The 15472-nt window shown below is 39.2% G+C and overlaps 8 non-coding genes across 8 annotated transcripts; all 8 read right to left on the bottom strand.

Moving 5' to 3' along the window:
- Positions 1–299: 299 nt before the first annotated feature.
- TRNAY-GUA (transfer RNA tyrosine (anticodon GUA)) lies at positions 300–388 on the bottom strand. Its single transcript is given in 2 exon segments — positions 300–335; positions 352–388. It is a non-coding gene; the product is annotated as a tRNA-Tyr (tRNA).
- A 666-nt stretch (positions 389–1054) lies between these two features.
- On the bottom strand, positions 1055–1143 carry TRNAY-GUA (transfer RNA tyrosine (anticodon GUA)). Its single transcript is given in 2 exon segments — positions 1055–1090; positions 1107–1143. It is a non-coding gene; the product is annotated as a tRNA-Tyr (tRNA).
- Positions 1144–2349: 1206 nt separating this feature from the next.
- On the bottom strand, positions 2350–2438 carry TRNAY-GUA (transfer RNA tyrosine (anticodon GUA)). The gene is given in 2 exon segments: positions 2350–2385; positions 2402–2438. It is a non-coding gene; the product is annotated as a tRNA-Tyr (tRNA).
- Positions 2439–4573: 2135 nt separating this feature from the next.
- TRNAY-GUA (transfer RNA tyrosine (anticodon GUA)) lies at positions 4574–4662 on the bottom strand. Its single transcript is given in 2 exon segments — positions 4574–4609; positions 4626–4662. It is a non-coding gene; the product is annotated as a tRNA-Tyr (tRNA).
- Positions 4663–7682: 3020 nt separating this feature from the next.
- On the bottom strand, positions 7683–7771 carry TRNAY-GUA (transfer RNA tyrosine (anticodon GUA)). Its single transcript is given in 2 exon segments — positions 7683–7718; positions 7735–7771. It is a non-coding gene; the product is annotated as a tRNA-Tyr (tRNA).
- A 1940-nt stretch (positions 7772–9711) lies between these two features.
- On the bottom strand, positions 9712–9800 carry TRNAY-GUA (transfer RNA tyrosine (anticodon GUA)). The gene is given in 2 exon segments: positions 9712–9747; positions 9764–9800. It is a non-coding gene; the product is annotated as a tRNA-Tyr (tRNA).
- Positions 9801–12799: 2999 nt separating this feature from the next.
- TRNAY-GUA (transfer RNA tyrosine (anticodon GUA)) lies at positions 12800–12888 on the bottom strand. The gene is given in 2 exon segments: positions 12800–12835; positions 12852–12888. It is a non-coding gene; the product is annotated as a tRNA-Tyr (tRNA).
- Positions 12889–14828: 1940 nt separating this feature from the next.
- Positions 14829–14917, bottom strand: TRNAY-GUA (transfer RNA tyrosine (anticodon GUA)). Its single transcript is given in 2 exon segments — positions 14829–14864; positions 14881–14917. It is a non-coding gene; the product is annotated as a tRNA-Tyr (tRNA).
- Positions 14918–15472: the final 555 nt, after the last annotated feature.

The following is a 15472-nucleotide window of genomic DNA, read 5'->3' as shown; positions in this document are numbered from 1 at the left end:
AGCATACTCCAAATACAAACATAGGTCAGAATCATACAAATTGGTCCAGTGGTTCAAAAGATAGATCGTAGTCCTTTGTGACCAAATGAAGCATGGCTTTTCTGCCCAAAACCAGTTCCACAGAGTCTTCTATCCTGGAGATAATTGGGAAGTAATCCAATTATCTCCAAGGACAGATGCAAAACTCCGTTAAGCACATGGCAGTAAAAAGACAGTAAAATACACAAGGTTACATTTATTACATAAAATACAGACATGCAACATACAGTCCTCTGCTCTACAAGAGAGAAAAACAAATGTCCTTCGAGCCGGAATTGAACCAGCGACCTAAGGATTGCTATCATATACCAACTACAGTCCTCCGCTCTACCAGCTGAGCTATCGAAGGTAATTTGTGAGTTCACTCAATGTCAAAGTAGGACATTTTTGAAGAATCAGGTAAGCAGTTAAACATTTTGCAACATGCTGCTGTGGCAATGACATCCAGGTAAACAAAAAGTTCAACTAAGCACCCTTCATTTAAAAGAAGAAGCATCGATCCCGCTACCTCTCACATGCTAAGCGAGCACTCTACCATTTGAGCTAATCCCCCACTTTTCCGCTCTCATCTTTTGTAATGGCACCCTGGGCATAAAGGGGTGCCATTACAAAATGGGTAATGTAATTATCACAAGCAGAGAAATACAGTTTTTCCACATTATTCATAACTTTAAAAGTATGCATCACATTCACATAAAACTTACATTTTCAGAATCAGCATACTCCAAATACAAACATAGGTCAGAATCATACAAATTGGTCCAGTGGTTCAAAAGATAGATCGTAGTCCTTTGTGACCAAATGAAGCATGGCTTTTCTGCCCAAAACCAGTTCCACAGAGTCTTCTATCCTGGAGATAATTGGGAAGTAATCCAATTATCTCCAAGGACAGATGCAAAACTCCATTAAGCACATGGCAGTAAAAAGACAGTAAAATACACAAGGTTACATTTATTACATAAAATACAGACATGCAACATACAGTCCTCTGCTCTACAAGAGAGAAAAACAAATGTCCTTCGAGCCGGAATTGAACCAGCGACCTAAGGATTGCTATCATATACCAACTACAGTCCTCCGCTCTACCAGCTGAGCTATCGAAGGTAATTCGTGAGTTCACTCAATGTCAAAGTAGGACATTTTTGAAGAATCAGGTAAGCAGTTAAACATTTTGCAACATGCTGCTGTGGCAATGACATCCAGGTAAACAAAAAGTTCAACTAAGCACCCTTCATTTAAAAGAAGAAGCATCGATCCCGCTACCTCTCACATGCTAAGCGAGCACTCTACCATTTGAGCTAATCCCCCACTATTCCGCTCTCATCTTTTGTAATGGCACCCTGGGCATAAAGGGGTGCCATTACAAAATGGGTAATGTAATTATCACAAGCAGAGAAATACAGTTTTTCCACATTATTCATAACTTTAAAAGTATGCATCACATTCACATAAAACTTACATTTTCAGAATCAGCATACTCCAAATACAAACATAGGTCAGAATCATACAAATTGGTCCAGTGGTTCAAAAGATAGATCGTAGTCCTTTGTGACCAAATGAAGCATGGCTTTTCTGCCCAAAACCAGTTCCACAGAGTCTTCTATCCTGGAGATAATTGGGAAGTAATCCAATTATCTCCAAGGACAGATGCAAAACTCCATTAAGCACATGGCAGTAAAAAGACAGTAAAATACACAAGGTTACATTTATTACATAAAATACAGACATGCAACATACAGTCTTAGCACCCTTCATTTAAAAGAAGAAGCAGCCACTGGAGAATGCGGGCATCGATCCCGCTACCTCTCACATGCTAAGCGAGCGCTCTACCATTTGAGCTAATCCCCCACTTTTCCGCTCTCATCTTTTGTAATGGCACCCTGGGCATAAAGGGGTGCCATTACAAAATGGGTAATGTAATTATCACAAGCAGAGAAATACAGTTTTTCCACATTATTCATAACTTTAAAAGTATGCATCACATTCACATAAAACTTACATTTTCAGAATCAGCATACTCCAAATACAAACATAGGTCAGAATCATACAAATTGGTCCAGTGGTTCAAAAGATAGATCGTAGTCCTTTGTGACCAAATGAAGCATGGCTTTTCTGCCCAAAACCAGTTCCACAGAGTCTTCTATCCTGGAGATAATTGGGAAGTAATCCAATTATCTCCAAGGACAGATGCAAAACTCCGTTAAGCACATGGCAGTAAAAAGACAGTAAAATACACAAGGTTACATTTATTACATAAAATACAGACATGCAACATACAGTCCTCTGCTCTACAAGAGAGAAAAACAAATGTCCTTCGAGCCGGAATTGAACCAGCGACCTAAGGATTGCTATCATATACCAACTACAGTCCTCCGCTCTACCAGCTGAGCTATCGAAGGTAATTTGTGAGTTCACTCAATGTCAAAGTAGGACATTTTTGAAGAATCAGGTAAGCAGTTAAACATTTTGCAACATGCTGCTGTGGCAATGACATCCAGGTAAACAAAAAGTTCAACTAAGCACCCTTCATTTAAAAGAAGAAGCATCGATCCCGCTACCTCTCACATGCTAAGCGAGCACTCTACCATTTGAGCTAATCCCCCACTATTCCGCTCTCATCTTTTGTAATGGCACCCTGGGCATAAAGGGGTGCCATTACAAAATGGGTAATGTAATTATCACAAGCAGAGAAATACAGTTTTTCCACATTATTCATAACTTTAAAAGTATGCATCACATTCACATAAAACTTACATTTTCAGAATCAGCATACTCCAAATACAAACATAGGTCAGAATCATACAAATTGGTCCAGTGGTTCAAAAGATAGATCGTAGTCCTTTGTGACCAAATGAAGCATGGCTTTTCTGCCCAAAACCAGTTCCACAGAGTCTTCTATCCTGGAGATAATTGGGAAGTAATCCAATTATCTCCAAGGACAGATGCAAAACTCCATTAAGCACATGGCAGTAAAAAGACAGTAAAATACACAAGGTTACATTTATTACATAAAATACAGACATGCAACATACAGTCTTAGCACCCTTCATTTAAAAGAAGAAGCAGCCACTGGAGAATGCGGGCATCGATCCCGCTACCTCTCACATGCGAAGCGAGCGCTCTACCATTTGAGCTAATCCCCCACTTTTCCGCTCTCATCTTTTGTAATGGCACCCTGGGCATAAAGGGGTGCCATTACAAAATGGGTAATGTAATTATCACAAGCAGAGAAATACAGTTTTTCCACATTATTCATAACTTTAAAAGTATGCATCACATTCACATAAAACTTACATTTTCAGAATCAGCATACTCCAAATACAAACATAGGTCAGAATCATACAAATTGGTCCAGTGGTTCAAAAGATAGATCGTAGTCCTTTGTGACCAAATGAAGCATGGCTTTTCTGCCCAAAACCAGTTCCAGGTAAACAAAAAGTTCAACTAAACACCCTTCATTTAAAAGAAGAAGCATCGATCCCGCTACCTCTCACATGCTAAGCGAGCACTCTACCATTTGAGCTAATCCCCCACTATTCCGCTCTCATCTTTTGTAATGGCACCCTGGGCATAAAGGGGTGCCATTACAAAATGGGTAATGTAATTATCACAAGCAGAGAAATACAGTTTTTCCACATTATTCATAACTTTAAAAGTATGCATCACATTCACATAAAACTTACATTTTCAGAATCAGCATACTCCAAATACAAACATAGGTCAGAATCATACAAATTGGTCCAGTGGTTCAAAAGATAGATCGTAGTCCTTTGTGACCAAATGAAGCATGGCTTTTCTGCCCAAAACCAGTTCCACAGAGTCTTCTATCCTGGAGATAATTGGGAAGTAATCCAATTATCTCCAAGGACAGATGCAAAACTCCATTAAGCACATGGCAGTAAAAAGACAGTAAAATACACAAGGTTACATTTATTACATAAAATACAGACATGCAGCATACAGTCTTAGCACCCTTCATTTAAAAGAAGAAGCAGCCACTGGAGAATGCGGGCATCGATCCCGCTACCTCTCACATGCGAAGCGAGCGCTCTACCATTTGAGCTAATCCCCCACTTTTCCGCTCTCATCTTTTGTAATGGCACCCTGGGCATAAAGGGGTGCCATTACAAAATGGGTAATGTAATTATCACAAGCAGAGAAATACAGTTTTTCCACATTATTCATAACTTTAAAAGTATGCATCACATTCACATAAAACTTACATTTTCAGAATCAGCATACTCCAAATACAAACATAGGTCAGAATCATACAAATTGGTCCAGTGGTTCAAAAGATAGATCGTAGTCCTTTGTGACCAAATGAAGCATGGCTTTTCTGCCCAAAACCAGTTCCACAGAGTCTTCTATCCTGGAGATAATTGGGAAGTAATCCAATTATCTCCAAGGACAGATGCAAAACTCCGTTAAGCACATGGCAGTAAAAAGACAGTAAAATACACAAGGTTACATTTATTACATAAAATACAGACATGCAACATACAGTCCTCTGCTCTACAAGAGAGAAAAACAAATGTCCTTCGAGCCGGAATTGAACCAGCGACCTAAGGATTGCTATCATATACCAACTACAGTCCTCCGCTCTACCAGCTGAGCTATCGAAGGTAATTCGTGAGTTCACTCAATGTCAAAGTAGGACATTTTTGAAGAATCAGGTAAGCAGTTAAACATTTTGCAACATGCTGCTGTGGCAATGACATCAAGGTAAACAAAAAGTTCAACTAAGCACCCTTCATTTAAAAGAAGAAGCATCGATCCCGCTACCTCTCACATGCTAAGCGAGCACTCTACCATTTGAGCTAATCCCCCACTATTCCGCTCTCATCTTTTGTAATGGCACCCTGGGCATAAAGGGGTGCCATTACAAAATGGGTAATGTAATTATCACAAGCAGAGAAATACAGTTTTTCCACATTATTCATAACTTTAAAAGTATGCATCACATTCACATAAAACTTACATTTTCAGAATCAGCATACTCCAAATACAAACATAGGTCAAAATCATACAAATTGGTCCAGTGGTTCAAAAGATAGATCGTAGTCCTTTGTGACCAAATGAAGCATGGCTTTTCTGCCCAAAACCAGTTCCACAGAGTCTTCTATCCTGGAGATAATTGGGAAGTAATCCAATTATCTCCAAGGACAGATGCAAAACTCCATTAAGCACATGGCAGTAAAAAGACAGTAAAATACACAAGGTTACATTTATTACATAAAATACAGACATGCAACATACAGTCTTAGCACCCTTCATTCAAAAGAAGAAGCAGCCACTGGAGAATGCGGGCATCGATCCCGCTACCTCTCACATGCTAAGCGAGCGCTCTACCATTTGAGCTAATCCCCCACTTTTCCGCTCTCATCTTTTGTAATGGCACCCTGGGCATAAAGGAGTGCCATTACAAAATGGGTAATGTAATTATCACAAGCAGAGAAATACAGTTTTTCCACATTATTCATAACTTTAAAAGTATGCATCACATTCACATAAAACTTACATTTTCAGAATCAGCATACTCCAAATACAAACATAGGTCAGAATCATACAAATTGGTCCAGTGGTTCAAAAGATAGATCGTAGTCCTTTGTGACCAAATGAAGCATGGCTTTTCTGCCCAAAACCAGTTCCACAGAGTCTTCTATCCTGGAGATAATTGGGAAGTAATCCAATTATCTCCAAGGACAGATGCAAAACTCCATTAAGCACATGGCAGTAAAAAGACAGTAAAATACACAAGGTTATATTTATTACATAAAATACAGACATGCAACATACAGTCCTCTGCTCTACAAGAGAGAAAAACACGTGTCCTTCGAGCCAGAATTGAACCAGCGACCTAAGGATTGCTATCATATACCAACTACAGTCCTCCGCTCTACCAGCTGAGCTATCGAAGGTAATTTGTGAGTTCACTCAATGTCAAAGTAGGACATTTTTGAAGAATCGGGTAAGCAGTTAAACATTTTGCAACATGCTGCTGTGGCAATGACATCCAGGTAAACAAAAAGTTCAACTAAGCACCCTTCATTTAAAAGAAGAAGCATCGATCCCGCTACCTCTCACATGCTAAGCGAGCACTCTACCATTTGAGCTAATCCCCCACTTTTCCGCTCTCATCTTTTGTAATGGCACCCTGGGCATAAAGGGGTGCCATTACAAAATGGGTAATGTAATTATCACAAGCAGAGAAATACAGTTTTTCCACATTATTCATAACTTTAAAAGTATGCATCACATTCACATAAAACTTACATTTTCAGAATCAGCATACTCCAAATACAAACATAGGTCAGAATCATACAAATTGGTCCAGTGGTTCAAAAGATAGATCGTAGTCCTTTGTGACCAAATGAAGCATGGCTTTTCTGCCCAAAACCAGTTCCACAGAGTCTTCTATCCTGGAGATAATTGGGAAGTAATCCAATTATCTCCAAGGACAGATGCAAAACTCCATTAAGCACATGGCAGTAAAAAGACAGTAAAATACACAAGGTTACATTTATTACATAAAATACAGACATTCAACATACAGTCTAAGCACCCTTCATTTAAAAGAAGAAGCAGCCACTGGAGAATGCGGGCATTGATCCTGCTACCTCTCACATGCTAAGCGAGCGCTCTACCATTTGAGCTAATCCCCCACTTTTCCGCTCTCATCTTTTGTAATGGCACCCTGGGCATAAAGGGGTGCCATTACAAAATGGGTAATGTAATTATCACAAGCAGAGAAATACAGTTTTTCCACATTATTCATAACTTTAAAAGTATGCATCACATTCACATAAAACTTACATTTTCAGAATCAGCATACTCCAAATACAAATTGGTCCAGTGGTTCAAAAGATAGATCGTAGTCCTTTGTGAACAAATGAAGCATGGCTTTTCTGCCCAAAACCAGTTCCACAGAGTCTTCTATCCTGGAGATAATTGAGAAGTAATCCAATTATCTCCAAGGACAGATGCAAAACTCCATTAAGCACATGGCAGTAAAAAGACAGTAAAATACACAAGGTTACATTTATTACATAAAATACAGACATGCAACATACAGTCTAAGCACCCTTCATTTAAAAGAAGAAGAAGCCACTGGAGAATGCGGGCATCGATCCCGCTACCTCTCACATGCTAAGCGAGCGCTCTACCATTTGAGCTAATCCCCCACTTTTCCGCACTCATCTTTTGTAATGGCACCCTGGGCATAAAGGGGTGCCATTACAAAATGGGTAATGTAATTATCACAAGCAGAGAAATACAGTTTTTCCACATTATTCATAACTTTAAAAGTATGCATCACATTCACATAAAACTTACATTTTCAGAATCAGCATACTCCAAATACAAACATAGGTCAGAATCATACAAATTGGTCCAGTGGTTCAAAAGATAGATCGTAGTCCTTTGTGACCAAATGAAGCATGGCTTTTCTGCCCAAAACCAGTTCCACAGAGTCTTCTATCCTGGAGATAATTGGGAAGTAATCCAATTATCTCCAAGGACAGATGCAAAACTCCGTTAAGCACATGGCAGTAAAAAGACAGTAAAATACACAAGGTTACATTTATTACATAAAATACAGACATGCAACATACAGTCCTCTGATCTACAAGAGAGAAAAACAAATGTCCTTCGAGCCGGAATTGAACCAGCGACCTAAGGATTGCTATCATATACCAACTACAGTCCTCCGCTCTACCAGCTGAGCTATCGAAGGTAATTTGTGAGTTCACTCAATGTCAAAGTAGGACATTTTTGAAGAATCAGTTAAGCAGTTAAACATTTTGCAACATGCTGCTGTGGCAATGACATCCAGGTAAACAAAAAGTTCAACTAAGCACCCTTCATTTAAAAGAAGAAGCATCGATCCCGCTACCTCTCACATGCTAAGCGAGCACTCTACCATTTGAGCTAATCCCCCACTTTTCCGCTCTCATCTTTTGTAATGGCACCCTGGGCATAAAGGGGTGCCATTACAAAATGGGTAATGTAATTATTACAAGCAGAGAAATACAGTTTTTCCACATTATTCATAACTTTAAAAGTATGCATCACATTCACATAAAACTTACATTTTCAGAATCAGCATACTCCAAATACAAATTGGTCCAGTGGTTCAAAAGATAGATCGTAGTCCTTTGTGAACAAATGAAGCATGGCTTTTCTGCCCAAAACCAGTTCCACAGAGTCTTCTATCCTGGAGATAATTGAGAAGTAATCCAATTATCTCCAAGGACAGATGCAAAACTCCATTAAGCACATGGCAGTAAAAAGACAGTAAAATACACAAGGTTACATTTATTACATAAAATACAGACATGCAACATACAGTCTAAGCACCCTTCATTTAAAAGAAGAAGAAGCCACTGGAGAATGCGGGCATCGATCCCGCTACCTCTCACATGCTAAGCGAGCGCTCTACCATTTGAGCTAATCCCCCACTTTTCCGCACTCATCTTTTGTAATGGCACCCTGGGCATAAAGGGGTGCCATTACAAAATGGGTAATGTAATTATCACAAGCAGAGAAATACAGTTTTTCCACATTATTCATAACTTTAAAAGTATGCATCACATTCACATAAAACTTACATTTTCAGAATCAGCATACTCCAAATACAAACATAGGTCAGAATCATACAAATTGGTCCAGTGGTTCAAAAGATAGATCGTAGTCCTTTGTGACCAAATGAAGCATGGCTTTTCTGCCCAAAACCAGTTCCACAGAGTCTTCTATCCTGGAGATAATTGGGAAGTAATCCAATTATCTCCAAGGACAGATGCAAAACTCCATTAAGCACATGGCAGTAAAAAGACAGTAAAATACACAAGGTTATATTTATTACATAAAATACAGACATGCAACATACAGTCCTCTGCTCTACAAGAGAGAAAAACACATGTCCTTCGAGCCAGAATTGAACCAGCGACCTAAGGATTGCTATCATATACCAACTACAGTCCTCCGCTCTACCAGCTGAGCTATCGAAGGTAATTCGTGAGTTCACTCAATGTCAAAGTAGGACATTTTTGAAGAATCAGGTAAGCAGTTAAACATTTTGCAACATGCTGCTGTGGCAATGACATCCAGGTAAACAAAAAGTTCAACTAAGCACCCTTCATTTAAAAGAAGAAGCATCGATCCCGCTACCTCTCACATGCTAAGCGAGCACTCTACCATTTGAGCTAATCCCCCACTATTCCGCTCTCATCTTTTGTAATGGCACCCTGGGCATAAAGGGGTGCCATTACAAAATGGGTAATGTAATTATCACAAGCAGAGAAATACAGTTTTTCCACATTATTCATAACTTTAAAAGTATGCATCACATTCACATAAAACTTACATTTTCAGAATCAGCATACTCCAAATACAAACATAGGTCAGAATCATACAAATTGGTCCAGTGGTTCAAAAGATAGATCGTAGTCCTTTGTGACCAAATGAAGCATGGCTTTTCTGCCCAAAACCAGTTCCACAGAGTCTTCTATCCTGGAGATAATTGGGAAGTAATCCAATTATCTCCAAGGACAGATGCAAAACTCCGTTAAGCACATGGCAGTAAAAAGACAGTAAAATACACAAGGTTACATTTATTACATAAAATACAGACATGCAACATACAGTCCTCTGCTCTACAAGAGAGAAAAACAAATGTCCTTCGAGCCGGAATTGAACCAGCGACCTAAGGATTGCTATCATATACCAACTACAGTCCTCCGCTCTACCAGCTGAGCTATCGAAGGTAATTTGTGAGTTCACTCAATGTCAAAGTAGGACATTTTTGAAGAATCAGGTAAGCAGTTAAACATTTTGCAACATGCTGCTGTGGCAATGACATCCAGGTAAACAAAAAGTTCAACTAAGCACCCTTCATTTAAAAGAAGAAGCATCGATCCCGCTACCTCTCACATGCTAAGCGAGCACTCTACCATTTGAGCTAATCCCCCACTTTTCCGCTCTCATCTTTTGTAATGGCACCCTGGGCATAAAGGGGTGCCATTACAAAATGGGTAATGTAATTATTACAAGCAGAGAAATACAGTTTTTCCACATTATTCATAACTTTAAAAGTATGCATCACATTCACATAAAACTTACATTTTCAGAATCAGCATACTCCAAATACAAATTGGTCCAGTGGTTCAAAAGATAGATCGTAGTCCTTTGTGAACAAATGAAGCATGGCTTTTCTGCCCAAAACCAGTTCCACAGAGTCTTCTATCCTGGAGATAATTGAGAAGTAATCCAATTATCTCCAAGGACAGATGCAAAACTCCATTAAGCACATGGCAGTAAAAAGACAGTAAAATACACAAGGTTACATTTATTACATAAAATACAGACATGCAACATACAGTCTAAGCACCCTTCATTTAAAAGAAGAAGAAGCCACTGGAGAATGCGGGCATCGATCCCGCTACCTCTCACATGCTAAGCGAGCGCTCTACCATTTGAGCTAATCCCCCACTTTTCCGCACTCATCTTTTGTAATGGCACCCTGGGCATAAAGGGGTGCCATTACAAAATGGGTAATGTAATTATCACAAGCAGAGAAATACAGTTTTTCCACATTATTCATAACTTTAAAAGTATGCATCACATTCACATAAAACTTACATTTTCAGAATCAGCATACTCCAAATACAAACATAGGTCAGAATCATACAAATTGGTCCAGTGGTTCAAAAGATAGATCGTAGTCCTTTGTGACCAAATGAAGCATGGCTTTTCTGCCCAAAACCAGTTCCACCGAGTCTTCTATCCTGGAGATAATTGGGAAGTAATCCAATTATCTCCAAGGACAGATGCAAAACTCCATTAAGCACATGGCAGTAAAAAGACAGTAAAATACACAAGGTTATATTTATTACATAAAATACAGACATGCAACATACAGTCCTCTGCTCTACAAGAGAGAAAAACACATGTCCTTCGAGCCAGAATTGAACCAGCGACCTAAGGATTGCTATCATATACCAACTACAGTCCTCCGCTCTACCAGCTGAGCTATCGAAGGTAATTTGTGAGTTCACTCAATGTCAAAGTAGGACATTTTTGAAGAATCGGGTAAGCAGTTAAACATTTTGCAACATGCTGCTGTGGCAATGACATCCAGGTAAACAAAAAGTTCAACTAAGCACCCTTCATTTAAAAGAAGAAGCATCGATCCCGCTACCTCTCACATGCTAAGCGAGCACTCTACCATTTGAGCTAATCCCCCACTTTTCCGCTCTCATCTTTTGTAATGGCACCCTGGGCATAAAGGGGTGCCATTACAAAATGGGTAATGTAATTATCACAAGCAGAGAAATACAGTTTTTCCACATTATTCATAACTTTAAAAGTATGCATCACATTCACATAAAACTTACATTTTCAGAATCAGCATACTCCAAATACAAACATAGGTCAGAATCATACAAATTGGTCCAGTGGTTCAAAAGATAGATCGTAGTCCTTTGTGACCAAATGAAGCATGGCTTTTCTGCCCAAAACCAGTTCCACAGAGTCTTCTATCCTGGAGATAATTGGGAAGTAATCCAATTATCTCCAAGGACAGATGCAAAACTCCATTAAGCACATGGCAGTAAAAAGACAGTAAAATACACAAGGTTACATTTATTACATAAAATACAGACATTCAACATACAGTCTAAGCACCCTTCATTTAAAAGAAGAAGCAGCCACTGGAGAATGCGGGCATCGATCCTGCTACCTCTCACATGCTAAGCGAGCGCTCTACCATTTGAGCTAATCCCCCACTTTTCCGCTCTCATCTTTTGTAATGGCACCCTGGGCATAAAGGGGTGCCATTACAAAATGGGTAATGTAATTATCACAAGCAGAGAAATACAGTTTTTCCACATTATTCATAACTTTAAAAGTATGCATCACATTCACATAAAACTTACATTTTCAGAATCAGCATACTCCAAATACAAATTGGTCCAGTGGTTCAAAAGATAGATCGTAGTCCTTTGTGAACAAATGAAGCATGGCTTTTCTGCCCAAAACCAGTTCCACAGAGTCTTCTATCCTGGAGATAATTGAGAAGTAATCCAATTATCTCCAAGGACAGATGCAAAACTCCATTAAGCACATGGCAGTAAAAAGACAGTAAAATACACAAGGTTACATTTATTACATAAAATACAGACATGCAACATACAGTCTAAGCACCCTTCATTTAAAAGAAGAAGAAGCCACTGGAGAATGCGGGCATCGATCCCGCTACCTCTCACATGCTAAGCGAGCGCTCTACCATTTGAGCTAATCCCCCACTTTTCCGCACTCATCTTTTGTAATGGCACCCTGGGCATAAAGGGGTGCCATTACAAAATGGGTAATGTAATTATCACAAGCAGAGAAATACAGTTTTTCCACATTATTCATAACTTTAAAAGTATGCATCACATTCACATAAAACTTACATTTTCAGAATCAGCATACTCCAAATACAAACATAGGTCAGAATCATACAAATTGGTCCAGTGGTTCAAAAGATAGATCGTAGTCCTTTGTGACCAAATGAAGCATGGCTTTTCTGCCCAAAACCAGTTCCACAGAGTCTTCTATCCTGGAGATAATTGGGAAGTAATCCAATTATCTCCAAGGACAGATGCAAAACTCCGTTAAGCACATGGCAGTAAAAAGACAGTAAAATACACAAGGTTACATTTATTACATAAAATACAGACATGCAACATACAGTCCTCTGCTCTACAAGAGAGAAAAACAAATGTCCTTCGAGCCGGAATTGAACCAGCGACCTAAGGATTGCTATCATATACCAACTACAGTCCTCCGCTCTACCAGCTGAGCTATCGAAGGTAATTTGTGAGTTCACTCAATGTCAAAGTAGGACATTTTTGAAGAATCAGGTAAGCAGTTAAACATTTTGCAACATGCTGCTGTGGCAATGACATCCAGGTAAACAAAAAGTTCAACTAAGCACCCTTCATTTAAAAGAAGAAGCATCGATCCCGCTACCTCTCACATGCTAAGCGAGCACTCTACCATTTGAGCTAATCCCCCACTTTTCCGCTCTCATCTTTTGTAATGGCACCCTGGGCATAAAGGGGTGCCATTACAAAATGGGTAATGTAATTATTACAAGCAGAGAAATACAGTTTTTCCACATTATTCATAACTTTAAAAGTATGCATCACATTCACATAAAACTTACATTTTCAGAATCAGCATACTCCAAATACAAATTGGTCCAGTGGTTCAAAAGATAGATCGTAGTCCTTTGTGAACAAATGAAGCATGGCTTTTCTGCCCAAAACCAGTTCCACAGAGTCTTCTATCCTGGAGATAATTGAGAAGTAATCCAATTATCTCCAAGGACAGATGCAAAACTCCATTAAGCACATGGCAGTAAAAAGACAGTAAAATACACAAGGTTACATTTATTACATAAAATACAGACATGCAACATACAGTCTAAGCACCCTTCATTTAAAAGAAGAAGAAGCCACTGGAGAATGCGGGCATCGATCCCGCTACCTCTCACATGCTAAGCGAGCGCTCTACCATTTGAGCTAATCCCCCACTTTTCCGCACTCATCTTTTGTAATGGCACCCTGGGCATAAAGGGGTGCCATTACAAAATGGGTAATGTAATTATCACAAGCAGAGAAATACAGTTTTTCCACATTATTCATAACTTTAAAAGTATGCATCACATTCACATAAAACTTACATTTTCAGAATCAGCATACTCCAAATACAAACATAGGTCAGAATCATACAAATTGGTCCAGTGGTTCAAAAGATAGATCGTAGTCCTTTGTGACCAAATGAAGCATGGCTTTTCTGCCCAAAACCAGTTCCACAGAGTCTTCTATCCTGGAGATAATTGGGAAGTAATCCAATTATCTCCAAGGACAGATGCAAAACTCCATTAAGCACATGGCAGTAAAAAGACAGTAAAATACACAAGGTTATATTTATTACATAAAATACAGACATGCAACATACAGTCCTCTGCTCTACAAGAGAGAAAAACACATGTCCTTCGAGCCAGAATTGAACCAGCGACCTAAGGATTGCTATCATATACCAACTACAGTCCTCCGCTCTACCAGCTGAGCTATCGAAGGTAATTCGTGAGTTCACTCAATGTCAAAGTAGGACATTTTTGAAGAATCAGGTAAGCAGTTAAACATTTTGCAACATGCTGCTGTGGCAATGACATCCAGGTAAACAAAAAGTTCAACTAAGCACCCTTCATTTAAAAGAAGAAGCATCGATCCCGCTACCTCTCACATGCTAAGCGAGCACTCTACCATTTGAGCTAATCCCCCACTATTCCGCTCTCATCTTTTGTAATGGCACCCTGGGCATAAAGGGGTGCCATTACAAAATGGGTAATGTAATTATCACAAGCAGAGAAATACAGTTTTTCCACATTATTCATAACTTTAAAAGTATGCATCACATTCACATAAAACTTACATTTTCAGAATCAGCATACTCCAAATACAAACATAGGTCAGAATCATACAAATTGGTCCAGTGGTTCAAAAGATAGATCGTAGTCCTTTGTGACCAAATGAAGCATGGCTTTTCTGCCCAAAACCAGTTCCACAGAGTCTTCTATCCTGGAGATAATTGGGAAGTAATCCAATTATCTCCAAGGACAGATGCAAAACTCCGTTAAGCACATGGCAGTAAAAAGACAGTAAAATACACAAGGTTACATTTATTACATAAAATACAGACATGCAACATACAGTCCTCTGCTCTACAAGAGAGAAAAACAAATGTCCTTCGAGCCGGAATTGAACCAGCGACCTAAGGATTGCTATCATATACCAACTACAGTCCTCCGCTCTACCAGCTGAGCTATCGAAGGTAATTTGTGAGTTCACTCAATGTCAAAGTAGGACATTTTTGAAGAATCAGGTAAGCAGTTAAACATTTTGCAACATGCTGCTGTGGCAATGACATCCAGGTAAACAAAAAGTTCAACTAAGCACCCTTCATTTAAAAGAAGAAGCATCGATCCCGCTACCTCTCACATGCTAAGCGAGCACTCTACCATTTGAGCTAATCCCCCACTTTTCCGCTCTCATCTTTTGTAATGGCACCCTGGGCATAAAGGGGTGCCATTACAAAATGGGTAATGTAATTATTACAAGCAGAGAAATACAGTTTTTCCACATTATTCATAACTTTAAAAGTATGCATCACATTCACATAAAACTTACATTTTCAGAATCAGCATACTCCAAATACAAATTGGTCCAGTGGTTCAAAAGATAGATCGTAGTCCTTTGTGAACAAATGAAGCATGGCTTTTCTGCCCAAAACCAGTTCCACAGAGTCTTCTATCCTGGAGATAATTGAGAAGTAATCCAATTATCTCCAAGGACAGATGCAAAACTCCATTAAGCACATGGCAGTAAAA

This window comes from Pelobates fuscus, chromosome 4 (assembly GCF_036172605.1).
Source record: "Pelobates fuscus isolate aPelFus1 chromosome 4, aPelFus1.pri, whole genome shotgun sequence".
Taxonomy (NCBI): Eukaryota; Metazoa; Chordata; class Amphibia; order Anura; family Pelobatidae; genus Pelobates; species Pelobates fuscus.
The sequence above is the reverse complement of the archived record's forward strand: the minus strand, read 5'-3'. Positions and strand labels throughout refer to the sequence as shown.